General features: G+C 40.0%; 1 protein-coding gene across 1 annotated transcript in view; it reads right to left on the minus strand.

Moving 5' to 3' along the window:
• Nucleotides 1–14639, minus strand: part of LOC141993632 (uncharacterized) — a 649213-nt gene extending 634574 nt beyond the window's left edge. The window contains exon 1 of the mRNA XM_074963181.1: nt 14518–14639. The gene's annotated coding sequence lies outside the window, so the exon portion shown is untranslated. The remainder of the gene's footprint in view (nt 1–14517) is intronic.
• Between the last annotated feature and the right edge of the window lie 366 nt (nt 14640–15005).

Genomic DNA, 15005 nt, shown 5'->3' on the forward strand with positions numbered 1-15005 from the left:
AGCTCCCAGGATCTGGAAGAATGCCACCTCTAACTTGGCCCCACATTTCCAGCTATGTTGGCTATTGGGATTCAAAAGCATACTTCTAAATACTAAAAGGTGATCTTAGATAGTGGTGAAGAGTGACCTAATTTTTAAGATTATTGAATCGAGAACGATTCTGAGAAACTCAAACAGTTGGCGACTTTGCTTTGGGTCTGCACTCCAGAGGGCCTTTCAGCTGAAGGCAGGCATAGCCTTCTCTGAGCTCCCGGCTAAATGTTAAAACCAAATAAACTTACAAACGCTGCATCAGATCCGTTACACTGCTTCTCTGATGGTAAACAGATTTGAATGTCTCAGGGGGCCAGTTGCTTTGTGTTGGCTGTTTTTACTTTCCAGGGAAACCTGCTCTTATACAGGTTTCTTTCAAAGAACATAAAAGAGAGAGATTAATTGATATTGTATGAGGTTAACGGATATTGTAAGTTGCAGTTTAAGGTACCCATGCACATCACAGCATCCGGCTGTACAGCATAACCATAAGATAATTATTTTGTGGTATTACCCAAAAGGGATCAATGAACCTGTTATCTTTCTTTGGACCAGGCTGGACTAGGGGGGTTTTCTTTACACTTTATTATTTTGTTACCCTAGTGCCTAGAACCCCTTTGTGTTAGGTGCTGTACAAACGTAGAACAAAAGACAATCCATGTACTAAAGACCTTACTTTACTGTAGCTCTAGCTCCATCATAAAAAATATATATATATTAAGAATGCTACATAGCTTAGGACCTGCCACTGAGGGTGCTATATAGCAATGGGCTCAGAGCTACTTTAAGATGCATCACTGAAAAAGTTATAAATACTATTCCAAACACCTCGCCTTTGAAAACTTGATGGTCTCCTCAGATAACTAAATAGTTTGACCTCTCTATTTGCAGTCATCTGTGTATTCCCTGTAGTAAATATATGGCCTACAGCAAGTATAGGAAAGATGGTCCTTCCACCGATACTGAGGTTATCCAAAGCAAAATCAGGGTGGTTTTAAATGTGACCGCTGTTGCAAGAGCTAAATTTACTCTAGGTCTCTGCCAGAGGAATCCCTCAGTAGAAGTTGGTGTTAGAAGTGTGCCAAGAACAGGAATAGTTGCATCAAACTCTCAGAGGGATGGGCCACATGCATGCAAGGGTGAAGTGAAGGGGTTGTGGGTGCCTAGGGAGACCACAGCAGGGAATCTCAGTGAGGAACAACAATTAAAACCCCACCTGCTTCCTCCAAAACCTGGACCCAGGGAGCCTTTTTAGTCTAGGGAAGTATAATGGATATCAAGGTGTCAGCTGCCTTAAAATATGATTGATTAGGTAGAGTATGTACCTCCCGGTGGTAGAGGGGGTGTATCTAGCCTGGGATCTGCTCCATGGGGAGAGTCAGACCTATAAAAGCTCAAGCCAAAATCAACCCTGAAATGTATTTTAAAGGCCAACGATGGGATGAGGAAGAAAAGGAATCTGGAGTAAATGTGGGAGGAGAGACATTGCATTTTCAGTTAAGTCTGTGATGGAGGCATTACAAAAAAAACAAAAGAACTGTAACAAACAGGTGCCAGAGTGACACTGAACATGAGTGGGAGTTGAGGATGCTCAAAACCTGGTAGGAAGCAAGAAGCTTGGGATACAGCTTTATGTTCCTAGTACAGCCTTCTACCCTGTTTCACACATATATTTGAACTTAACCCTGCATGAATTTGAACGCGCAAAGTAAGTCTTTGCCACAACATTAAATGATACTTTGTGTGAACCCACACATTTAGTAATGTACTCTGGAGAAAGTCTGTCCAGATCTAAAAATGCAATCATTAGTAAGCACGATGTAGTGTTCAGTGTGCTGTAAACAACTGGAACAGATTAGCATGGTTTGCCCTTACATCTCGTAGCCCTAAATTAATTTTCATCAGGAAAGCAGGCCAAGACTGTAAACTGCTTAGCATAACTGTAGCTAAGTGCTTTCTGTAAACTATCCCCAAAATATTTTCTGAAATTGCCAAATATTGGCTGAATAAGCTATCCATGTCCCAGCTCTTGCAGACTCAGGGAAGTACTCAGCTTTCCATTAAGTGTACACAAAATCGCTAACCATAACACAGGACTACTGCATACTGAGAGATAAGCCTGCCGCATGGGTGGATTAATTGAAAAAGAATTAATGTGAGTTAAGTTGCCACCACCAGAGAGGCACCCAGAGATGCTACATTTAAAAAAAAAAAAAAAGCACTAACAATCAAGCTGGTCTGAAATGCCAATCTACAAATCCCCACATCATCAGTTACCACCTCCACATGTGCAAACATGAGAAGCAAAATGGTAGTGATTAAATATACCAAACAGGAAGAAGTGACAATGGTTTCTGAACACATCCACAGGAAGGTTCTGAGCTGGGAGGTAATTTCACAGATGAGCCCCCCACCCCACCCTGTACTCACTGAAAAAATTCTTTCCTTGACCCAGTACAGAATGAACAATAGAATACAAAGCAATGATAGACCAGCTGATCCCAGTTGCCTTTGCAAGATAAAGGCAGAAAATGCTTCTGAAAGGACCTCAATCCAGAGAGTCGACAGCCTCCAAATTAGAGCTGGTAATACCCCCCGCCTCCCCCAAGCTGGAATAACAGTTTTTTCTAGTGGGTGAGGTGAATTCTGAAAAAAATGGTTAACATTATCAAAATTCCATGAAAAAAGTGATTTTTTCCAATTAAAAAAAAATCAAACCATCTTGAAAAAATCAACATGGCTATTGAAATTTTTTTGTTTACTGAAAACCAGGATATCTGTACATGACAATTTTTATGAATGATTTGAAAAATATTTTCAATAAAAAATAATCAATAAAGTTGCAAACTTTTTTTTAAAAAGTGGTCCATTTCTAAATCATGGTTTTTGATTTTCCCACTAGTTCTTCTTGAAATACAGTGACTACAGAAAGACAGTTTACCAGCAACGACTGCTAGTCGTGGAAATATATATTTTGTGGGATTGTCAGGCACCTGTGGTCAGGAGCTAGGCCCTGATGCAGCAAAGCACTTAAGCAGACATTTAAACTTTAAGCATTGAGATATTCCTAATGACTACAATGGGAGTAGTCACTAATAAGGTAATCATATGCTTAAATGCTTTGGTGCATTGTGGCTCAGGTCAGCAATCGTGTTCATCTTACATGGCTTCCGGAGCAACACCAAAGGAAAGCCGAGAAGAAACATTATGTAATACTCAAAGCTGCAGGTGACAAGGTAAGGTAGATAGTGTCAAGATCCAGTTTAATGTTAGTGAGCTAATGATAATGACGCATGCATACTGGGGAAAGAAGAGAGGAGTCGGTAGTTATTTAACAGCTGACAGTACATTTACTTGAACCCAGTTCTCTAAAAGAGAGAAGTTAAATCTTTAACCATTAACTGACACACTTCTGGTAAGTGCCACAGCCACCATAGAACAACATACCCATTATTCAGGGCAACATTTCACAGGTATTTTCCCCCACATACCAGTTATATTCAATAATATACTAGAGGTTAACATGCTCTTCCAGCTTACACAGCAGCTTTAAAAGCTATAGCTTCTTACTACAATCAGATAGCTAGAAATCCATCATAATGACAATGTCTGCACATATTTTGGATGAATTTACCACAGGAACTGTGAATTTCCCTTTGGTAATTGCTTATGGAGCAGATAGATACCTATGTCCTCCTTTCCCCTTGAATCTTTTATCCTCTTTCCCAATCAATACACATGCATGAATCCCATAAAAATGTATTAAAAATGGCACCCTAAGTAAATCAACCATCCATATCTCTAATCTCACACGCCCTTAGGCAAAACGGAAATGTATTGTAGAGTCCTGATTTCTTCTTCATCTGTGAAATCCCATTTCATAACCTAATAAATTGGCCATGGGCATAAATTGGGTATTTTTTAACATTGCACTTACAGTCCTTAGAAAATTTAACCTATTTTTCCAGTGTGAGTTTCTGACAAAGGATAAAGGAAACAACAAAAGGAAAATGTGAGGAGAGAAGAGGATGGTCAGAAGAGAAAATATAAAACACACAATGCACTGAAATTCCACCTAATCATTCTAAACATTGAAATGTAGCACATTCATTGCCACATTGTATTGTTGTATTGAGTTAGAATTCTGCAGTTATATGACACAAATGACCAGCACCCCAAGTTGTATTATAATTAAGTTACTGGCTCTTTACTGTGTTATCCAGTTCAACGCCCATCCAGTAGAGGGCTCCATAATCCATCCAGTAGATGAAAAGGAAACGATATCCTGAGGTCAGAGGGAAGCTGGTACAGCAGACGGCATAGCTGTGTCTACACTGCAGCAGGGAGCAAGCCTCCAAACTTGATTCGAAAGACTCATGCTACTCCAGTGGGGTTTGAGCGAGCATACTCAAAATAACAGTGTGGACACTGTGGCTCAGACTCTTAAACCCACCAAACCCCCTGGGTCTGAATTTGGGTGGCTGGCCAGAGTCGTGCTGAAGCCACAACGTCCATGGTGCTATTTTTAGGGCACTAGCTCAAGCCCTGCTAGAGCAAGTCTGTCTACTTGGGCCAGGAGGCTCGCATCCAGCTGCACTGTAGACATAGCCCCAGAGGCTGTGTGAGAGCAGGAGCAGCAGGCTGAAGACTGCAACCTGGAACTGTCTGTGAAAGGAAGCCCAAGCAACAAGCATCCTGAGAGCTGGAATGGGAAGGCTGAGGGCCAACCAAGAGACACAGGCTATGTCTACACTGAAATAAAACACCCATGACTGGCCTGTTTCAGCTGACTTGTGTTTGGGGGGGCAGGTGAGGTTACACAAGTAATAGTACACCTAGCTGTTTATACATTCCAGGACTCTGTTTGCTCTGTTCCTCCTACGGGCTGAGTTAGAAAGTGGCAGAACCATTAAAAGCAACTGTGCCTAAGGTGTAATTATATGTCTTTACATTTGGAATTATTTCCATTGAAACAAGAGACATTTTTTGAGGAATGGCTAAAAAAAATCAAAGCTCTAAAACTTTGATGAAAACTCTGAGTTCTGTTACTTAAAATGAAATCATAGGTTGTTTCACAGAACATCTGCAACCCAGTGGAAACACAAACAAAATTCTTCAAACAGCTTTTCCAATATTAGTCATTTTATCCACCATCTGTTGGGAACTGGGGATGCCATCTTGTTTCATTCTGTACAAGCAGACCCTAAAATAACTCCTTGCAAAAAGTATTAGAGTTTGACATCTGCTGTGAGGAGAAGGCATTCTAATTGTATTGGTCTAGGACATGTGATGGCTCATGAGGTACAAAAATGTCCTCACCAAAGACACACGAACTTATCCAACTGACTTCCCATCAAGCTGAAGAGACTGTTAACATTCCACTAATTTCGCTGTAAAAATTGTTGTTTGGGTAGAAACACATCTCAGCCCAGGAGGGACTCTTTCTGTGCATTATCATTTTTTATCGAAACAGACAGGGTCCTGACAAAGAATTACACCACTTACAGCTAGTAGGGTAAATTAACTTGACGTTCAGTACGACACTCTAGATACAAATGTATATTATACCTGACCCTCTGGGCATTATATTAGAACAATAACCAAATGTCAGGATATATAAACATGCACATACTTATTTATCTACATATATCAGAGGAATTGCAGAGGTGTCCAAATGGTGGGAAGAGGGAGGAGAGAGCTGTGAGAAAAGAGAAAGCAATATTAAAAGTATTTTAAAAGAAAAAAGAGAATCGTGGAAAAAGAAAATATCATACCAATATGTCCAGGTATGGGTTAAATCTATCCATAAAAGTTAACAATTGCCTGATAGGAATACATGTGCTTTCCACAAAGCGTTCCACATTTTAATCATGGTAATGTCCATAATGGGAATTAAAGGGAATGCCATCACGTGGCTAGAGAAGGGAAAAGTGGATTTTTAAGGTGAAATCATGGCTCCATTGAATTCAGTAGGAGTTTTGCTATTGACTTCAATGAATCCAGGATTACACCCCTGATTTCTACTCATAGCGGTGCCACCGAGCCATCCATCAGTGTCCCCACCTGTAAAATGAGTATAACCCATACCTGACTGCCAAGGGCCGGGTGAGTGTTAATTGTACGGAAAGTACTTGGCAATCCCTATATGAAAGTGCTATTTAACAGCAAAGTGTTGTTCTAAGTATTAAAGAAGAGAACTATACTAACCAGTCTAAAGTCCTGATCCAGCAAAAGGGATTCACAATTATGGAATCTCATTAATAATTATAATTAGCACTTCTCAGGGGCTCTTCCTGTGGAAATCTCAAGACACTTTACAAAGGAAGGCCCGTACCATTGTCCTCACTTTACAGCTAGTGAAACTGGAACAAAGAGAGGGGAAATAATTTGCCCAAGGTTACATATATAGTGGGTAGCAGGAGCCAGTCTCATGACTTGCCCGCTGGAAAACACTGTCACGCATTGTTCTCATTCAGAGTCGGTGCACACAGGCACAAACTCCTAATTAAGTCAGTGGGAATTGTGCCCATTTATGTCAGGGCTGAATTTGGTCCAAAGACACTGAAAGACCTTTACAAGCTGCAGGCAGCTGGGGTAATACATAAATTGGCAGTAAATAACTCATTTGGCAGTGATAACATTGACACCCAAATTTTATAAACCTTTAAGGGATCATTCAAACAAACCCACATGAATTAGGATAACGCCTCTGGCCAGCAATGCTGAGCACTTCAGATTTGTCTAAATGAACATCAGAGCCAAACCACACACACAGCTAGAATTGTCAGCTGCCCAGACAAGGGCAAGGACAGAACTGATATGCTCGGATATACTCTTTGGAACATCATTTGCACGGAGATACAGTTCCTGGGCTGGATGCTCATTGCGGGCAAGTCAGCATGGAGCTATGTTAATTTACAACAACTGAGGATCTGGCTTCATGTGTTTTTCTTCTGTCCAGTCTATATGACTGTCTTATGTGATTCTACATTGCACATGATTTGCACCCTATTCTATATGCTAAAGGCTCCACTGGCAACAAAAACAAGAGAGGGGTGAATGGCTGCACAGAATATAAGAAGCGGGCCAACTTTTAGCCATCTCTTAAACTGAACCCAAGTCAAAGCCTCTATGAAGTTTGAAAAGAATACCTGAGGATCCACTCTATTACACCGATTTTACAGCAAGGCAGTTAATGGAGTTACATTGGTATAAAGCCAGTGTAATGGAATGGAGAATCGAGATCTCGGTCTTTAAAACAAAACTAGTTGACTTGTTTTCTTTTCTTTTACATGAAAAAAAATTGGCTTCTTTTGACCAAGTTTTTCATTAAAATGGTTTATCTTGGGGGTGGGGGGTGGCATGACAACAAAAACTGGAAAAAATATTTTTTGCTGAAAATGGTTTTCAGTTTTTCACTGAACCCCCGAAAAAAGGGATTGTTCCCCATTAATCTTTAATTTTTTTCTCACAAAAAAGCCTACTATTTTTTGACCAACTCTACAGCTTTTGTGGTGATTGCCTAGTGCCTCCTCCAGATAGAAGTTCCTCCACTTTGTGTTGTTAGGGGTTTTTTTAAACAGAAATCCTTGGATTTACAAAAAATAAAGACTGCAGTAGTATCTAATTTAAGGATCTAGCAAATCTTCACAAAGACCTTTTGCCATCACTGGAAATGGAGATGAAGAAGGTGTCATTATCCTGAGCTAACTGACTCCCAACAAAATTCTTTGCAGTGTTGTGGTAGACGTGTTGGTCCCAGGATATTAAAGAGACAATGTGGGTGATAGAATATCTTTTATTGGATGAACCTCTGCTGGTGAGAGAGACAAGCTTTTGAGAAGAGCTCTGTGTAGCTCAAAAGCTTCTCTCTCTCAGCAACAGAAGTTGATCTATTAAAAGATATTCTCAACCACCTGGTCCATCAAACCTGTACACCTTACAGTGTAACTTCCTTCTAAGTAGGAATCCAGTTTGAACTAGGCATAGAGCATCTTGTAAAGTGTATAGAGCGTCTTGTACTGCTTCAGCAACGTTGTTGGTCAAATGTGAATGCTCAAGTTTACTGTGAAATGGGAATACTTTCTAATGTTTCTAGAAAGGACACATCTAGAAAAGTAAACAGTGCAAGTCCCCAGGAAGAATTGTGTTCCCCTGAAGCCTGTGACCATTCAAAGCAGATGGGGAAACAATACATGGCCAAAAGCATTGTGAAAATGCTGTCAAAGCCATCTGTATAAGAGGGCTTCATGCCACGACACAATCTTAAGGGCATGCCAGATCTGTAGCTCCGTATAATTTCAGTGTTTAAAAAAAACAATAGATGGCTGCTGTCAGAAGCCAGTCCATGTAATAATTTCTAGTGCAGAATTTGTTTATGCTGTTTTGTCATTGTCTCCTCTTCTCCTATTTCATTTAAACAATCAGATCTTTATCCCAAAGTCTGAAAAATACATAATTTCATAAGACTCCCCATGCTGTCCTTTAACCTGCATTCATTCTTGACAGAGAATTATAATTTAGCATTTTCTTCCTTCCCATCTTCTGTAAACTTAAATCTTAAGTTTTTTGGCATAGGAACAATCTTTCCATTATATGTCTATGTACAGTGCCTAACACAATGGAGCTGTGATGCCTGATTAGGATATCTAGGTATTACTGTCAAGTCATTCAATAAAATAAATAATACTAATAATGCAAATTACTCCCGAACTAGCGTCAGTACAGCTTCATATTAGCCAGGTTTCTGGAAGCTTTAAGTGTAGAGTATGAAATTCAAGTGTGATTATATTATCCTATTTCAGTCACTTCTTGCTATTTATGTGCATATTGTATAGTCTAATTATCGTGTCAAGAAAACTTTACATTAGTGTCTGCATTTATTTACCTTTATTTCCTTCCTACCACATCCCTGGTGCCAACAAATCCAAAGAAAGTCTTCCTTTCCTTGTTACCTGATATACAAGATGAGCGGGAGATAAAAATCATGACATGAATGGGATTTCTGAATTCTGTTTATGGAATGGGCCCTTGGCCAACAAGCATCCTGAGCCATCTTCAGCTGAGTAATCTACACTATCATGGTTCTTAATGCTAAAAACTAGACTTCTGGGTTAGGAGCATGGAACATTTTGTGTGCCTTCATTGCTACAGGGACGTCACCAACACATTTCTGGACGTACTTTATTTTCAAACCTAATGCCGGTTTTAATGAAAGGGAATGCCATCAGTAGCTAACCTTATGGGAAGCCACTGAACCTCCAGTACCCCATCACAGGTATGCTCTATCCTTTGGACACTAAGGACACCATCCCTCCAAAGCATCAGTGCCAACCTCTAAAGGTTTTTCCTTTCACCTTTAAACTGAAAAGGAAGAAAAGGGATACTATCTCTTTCAGTTCGCACCATGGATCTGTGATCCTGCTTTTCTTTTTAAATGTTTGCCCCAGCACACACTCATTCAGTCACTTTAGTGTCCACTTGAGATATGCCAGTGTATTTCCGTATTGATTTAAAATCAGAGTAGTTTTCTGCTGCTCCAGGCTGAGTTATTTCTTCTCACACAATGTTTTTGTTCTTTCCTAAAGACTGATTTGTAATAACTTTCACATTATTCTTTTTTCATTGTTTCAAAAGGTAAGGTTGTGAATTCTCAACCCACATTCTCACCCTTTTCACTTCCATTTTCAATCATTTTCTTTGGCTCATGCAGTCTAGTGCCCGCTCACTTTTTTACATCTTCCTTTGAGCACCTCTGGACTATTGCTTTATTTTTTCTTTCACTGTAAGCCTGGGCTATATTTTTGACTGTTTTCTTCAGCCAGTGTTTGGAATATGTTACAGAGCCCCTTTCTTAGGATGCTTCTCCCTTTGAAACTGGATCAGCAAATTCATATGGTTTTACTCGTTAGCAGCAGATGTTAAGGGAATGTAGGTTAAGCTTTAGATTCAAACTAGTCTCTGCAGGACTACAAAACACTATGATAAACAGAAAGATGGAAGTGCTAACCAACAAGGGCATCCCATATTTAACATGTATTCTGTTCTGGAAGAGATACACTTGACTACATTTGCCACAGTAGTCCAAAAAAACCTCCCAAAAAACAGAGGGGGAAAAATCAATTAAAAATTAAAATAAAATTGTGGTAGATTGCTAGCGTTTAGACAAAAAAATATTAACCCCCTGACGGCTAAAACCTAGAGACATGCAGATACTATGGTAATGGGGGTCCTTCAAGAAAACACTGCAAATAAAAATATTTTCAGTATTGCTTCCGTGAACATTTCTGCTGGCAAGTTTGTTTGCTTGAATATCTGTGGCAAACACACACACCAGATGAATCTGAAGAAGTGAGGTTTTTACCCACGAAAGCTTATGCTCAAATAAATCTGTTAGTCTTTAAGGTGCCACCAGACTCCTTGTTGTTTTTACACACACCAGAGGCACTAGCCAGAATTGGTTTTTAAAAATGCAAAAAGACCAAAAAAAATTGTCACCATTTTTCACTGAGGTTTTGACAGGTTTTTTCATTGACATTTCAAATTGCAAAAATGACTATTTGTGGAATCTCCAGTAATTGCTCAGGTCTGCTTAGTACCTTCCAGAAGACATGCAAAACGTTGCCAGAGCCTTAGTCCAGCTTTGAAAAATTCTCTCTCTTACTAGCATGGAATAAGCAAGTTTTGGGGAAGAGACTAGTTTTCCAGTACCATAATGAATGCAGTAAGAATGAATTTGTTGATGCTGGCACCTGGAAGTAATTTTTTATTTCACTGTGTCAGCGCGGCATGTGCTACACCTTGAGAGGCATTCGATACCTAACAGGATTTGAACCACTTAAGACATAGCGAGCATGCGCTTTTTGATTTGTCCACTTGATCGGACATCAATGATAAGATGGCATTGTTTTTTGCTCAGAACAGACTTGATCGATGCAAGGAAGCAACAGAGAAAGAGCAGCGGGCGTCGTGGAATGTTAGGGTGCAAGAACAGCCAGGATAGAAACAGACGTGTCCATGCTTGCGCTGCACGCAGTACAAACCACAGAGAAGCCGGAGAGGCAGACTCTAAAATACCTATTTGCCACAAAGCAGAGCTTCATGGCTTCCCTTTCAATTGGTCAGTTCAGCAAAGTACTTAATCCCATGCCCGACTTTGAGCAGTCCCGTTGAAGTCAATTCTTCATGTTAGGCACGTGAATATATTCTTCACTGAATCAGTCCATGGCATCATAAAAGGAGATTAGGGGTCGGGTGGGAGAGACAGGGGTAAGGGTAGCCTGTATTTTTCCGACTACACAGCTACTCTCTCCAAAACCTCAGAGTGGCAGGGAGTTAATAAAAAGGCATTGTAGCTTAAGTAGCCGGAAGGATTCTGTTGCCCCCCTAAGCCCATTAAAATGATAGTACTAGACCCGTTTGAATGGGTTTTTCATGGTCATCCAAAATTTAGCCCCAAATTAATAAATTATGACTTTTTTCCATTGAGGGTAAAACTATATAAATTGTTCCGAACTGCAGCACAAAACCTCTGCCCCTTTCCTTTCAGAATTATCTCCAGTATTTGTTCAAAAGGAGAGATATCAAAGTAACAGAGCCTCTATACATGCTTTGCGTGTTTTCAGAATTATGTGAAAAGGTGCCTTTTATCATGCTGACAAAAGGGTATTTTTATAAATAAAAGAACATGATAGCACAGTTTAATAATATACTGTGATGTCTGAATACATATGTTTTTCACTCAGCATGATTCTTTGTGAGTAAAGTGCAATGCAATTGTATCTGGATCGAAATTCATGTAGTACCTTACTTAACCCAGGGCATATATTACCGAGTAATTGCTTTGTAAATTTATGGCAATTGTTTCTTAGGAGCTTCTTTAGCATTCCCAGCTTTTCTATGGTAAATGCAATATAAACACCGTGTACTATCTGCAAAGCATAAACAACCATGGAATTACTATGCAAAAAGACTGCAATTATTATTTAATCACACTTAATTATATGGGTAATGTACCTTGAGTAAGTGTTGCTGAAACTGGAAAAGAAGATACTTCACTGCAGTTACAAAAATGCTATGAAATCTTTAAACAGAATATTGTATGTTGCGTAATACCATACGCACTGTTCTCCTCAGATGTTTCTTTGTAATTTTGCCAATCAGATTCATAAGCAAGCTGGGATATCCCCCATTTCTCATTTGTTAAAAATGAGAAATGGGCCTATGTTAGGAAGTTGGTTATGGAGCCAAATCAAAGTATGCACAAAGTCTGATGCTCTTCATTTCAGGAGGTTTGGTTCTGGACTAAAAATGTGTAATTAACTCTGGACCAAATTTTCAAAGGGCCTCTTAGAGTGTACACAACACATGTAAGGCACCAAGAATTAATTTAGTATGTTCTGAGTATCATCACCACCGAGCATACTGTACGGTACAAATAAAAAGTTCACAGAGGAAGACATGCTCTAAGGTCCTGCGAATGAGGGGCTCAATCCTGCACATTGCTGAGTGTCGTCTGTAAGGAGCAGCACTCTCTCTCTCAGATTCCAAGGGGGCTCAGAACCTTGCAGAATCAGACCCTCCATTTCACAGCAGTTGCGCTCTAAACAAACATGTATATTTTCATCCACAAGGGCCTATTTGTCTGGGCAAATGCAACTGTTCTGTGGACACACAGGTATGTTAAACAATACTGTGGATCTGTGTTCAGAGGTTTTATGAAAATGTAGCCTGAAATAACTTACAGAATTGCCTTTTTTCACTGATCACTGGACAGCATATTTGATAGTTTAGAACAAACCCTAGTACTTTCTTTCTTATATTAGTTTCTCTTCCATAACATGCTAGCTAAGCTCTGAAGCAAATTGTTACCCAAATATGTTAACAATAATTTAGTATAAAAGAGAAGCAATACAGAGAAATGCTATGGGAGGCATCAAATTGAATGCTTTAATGCAAACCCAAGGAGATGCCCTGAATAAATTATGACTAACACTCATCTAATTTAATGGCAATATATGACAACAACAAATTTGATGATGCTAACATCTACCTAGCTTTATGTGCTTGAACCTGAGTGACAAATGTCAAGTAGCGTAAATATAGTTACTCCTTTTCGTCTGTTTTGGGACTGGAATGCCAGAGTCATTTGGATTATGGAGTCGTTCAAGGCCTTTCCTTCTTCCCTGTTACCTGAGGAGGTTTCCTTTCTCCAACCTCAAGAACAGAGCTGGTTGAAATGTTCTCACCAAAACATTTTTCCAACAAAAAAATAGCTTTTTGACCAAAACAAAAACTTGTGCAGAAAATTTTCATTTTGTTCAACATTTTCTGGTTATCTGATGAAAAAAACAGAAATCAAACATTTCCCAGGATTTTTTTTTTTCAGTTTTCAGTTAGCGGTTTGGTTTCCAAAAACTGAAAAAATTAACAAACATTATTAAACAAAACAACGTTTTTTGATTCTCTCTTTCCATTAAAAAAAAAAAATCTCGGGGATGGAGGGGGGAGGAAATTTCCAACCTGTCCTACAAAAATAGAATTAACATTTTTTGTCTGGCTGTACTCAGCCAGCACTTCCACATCTTCAACCTACCTCTCTTGGCCTTTTCTCTTTCCCTCTAACCTCAGTTGGTACCTCCAGGACATCAGCTTGCCTTTGTGTGCCTTCTACCAGAGAACTCCTCCTCCTCCTCCTCTGCTCTAGTTCAGTAAGATCCCCTTGAAATGAGCTTCTGCCTTTCTCTTCTCCCCTGCTCCAGCTCACCTTTAGGCCACTTCCTAACAGGATGAAGTAAGCCCCCGTGAAGTAAGGAGAACAGATACACACTTTTAAATTGATACCTAGTATTCTATGATTCAAGAGAGATTTTCTCCGATAATTATTTTTATTTAAATCCTGCTTGATATTATGCATCATGTTTTCTTTTATCTTAGACCATTATTTACCTTACTCACATTTCATGCCTGTAGCGAATGCTAAACAACTGTGAATCCCTCTCCTTTCTCCTCCTCATAGACATTCATTCCATCTCTCTTATTGATGTTCTACCTCCTCAAGATACCTGATCTCTGTCCCTTTACTGATGCCTCATTGACTATGGAGAAAAAGGCAAGCAAAGAGGCTTTTTGAGGGTGGCACAAAAAGAAGAGCCCGAGTGAGAGATCTAAGAAATGCTGAGGAAGACTCAGGCCAGAGATGACAGGGTGCTGCTAAAAGCAAGCTGGCTCTGCGGGAAAGGTGAAGGCACTGACAGACTGATTAGCATACAGGGAAGAAACACTGAAAGACAGAGAGGGTTATTTAGGAAAGTAAGTGTAAAATGAATAAAAAAGGGAGAGAAATCCCACCTCTGGTAAAATGAAAAATCCACAGTAAGAGAGAACGGAGCTGAAGGCAATTACTAGAGATACGGCTAGCTGCCTGGCATCTCATGTGCCGGAAACTAACGATGAACAATAGGAATGAGGCTAAATCCTGCTCACCTGACATTTGTGAGCAGTCCCACTGATCTCAACCCAACAGAGGCTGGGGATTCCCGGGGAAGGGATCCTCTAGGCCTGTGAATGCAGGAGCCATTCCACGTCGGCTCAGTCCATCGCTTGTCAATAGGACCTAGACTGCAGTTAGTTCTACCCCTCTGAGGTTGCTAAGTAGCATCTGTGGAGGTGACTCACTGAGAGTTAACACAGCTCTGAGCTATATTAATTGCCTGGCAGATTTCACTGTGGAAATATGGTAGGCAAGCATGAGGCGGTGTGTGGAATTCCCAAAATTACATAATCTGCCTCTACACAGCTCTGACCCTGCCTCCAAAACTCTGTCGGGCCCTATGAAGCTAGAGTGGAGGGGCATCAGGGGAAACATCCTTCCAGCGAGGGGATGCTGCTGCTGTGGACTACTGAGACCAAGGGAATTAATGTGAACAAAATACTGGAGTTACTGCTATGATGTTATCTCCCTACAGAGGAGG

Source organism: Natator depressus, chromosome 9 (assembly GCF_965152275.1).
Source record: "Natator depressus isolate rNatDep1 chromosome 9, rNatDep2.hap1, whole genome shotgun sequence".
In the NCBI taxonomy this organism is placed as follows: domain Eukaryota; kingdom Metazoa; phylum Chordata; order Testudines; family Cheloniidae; genus Natator; species Natator depressus.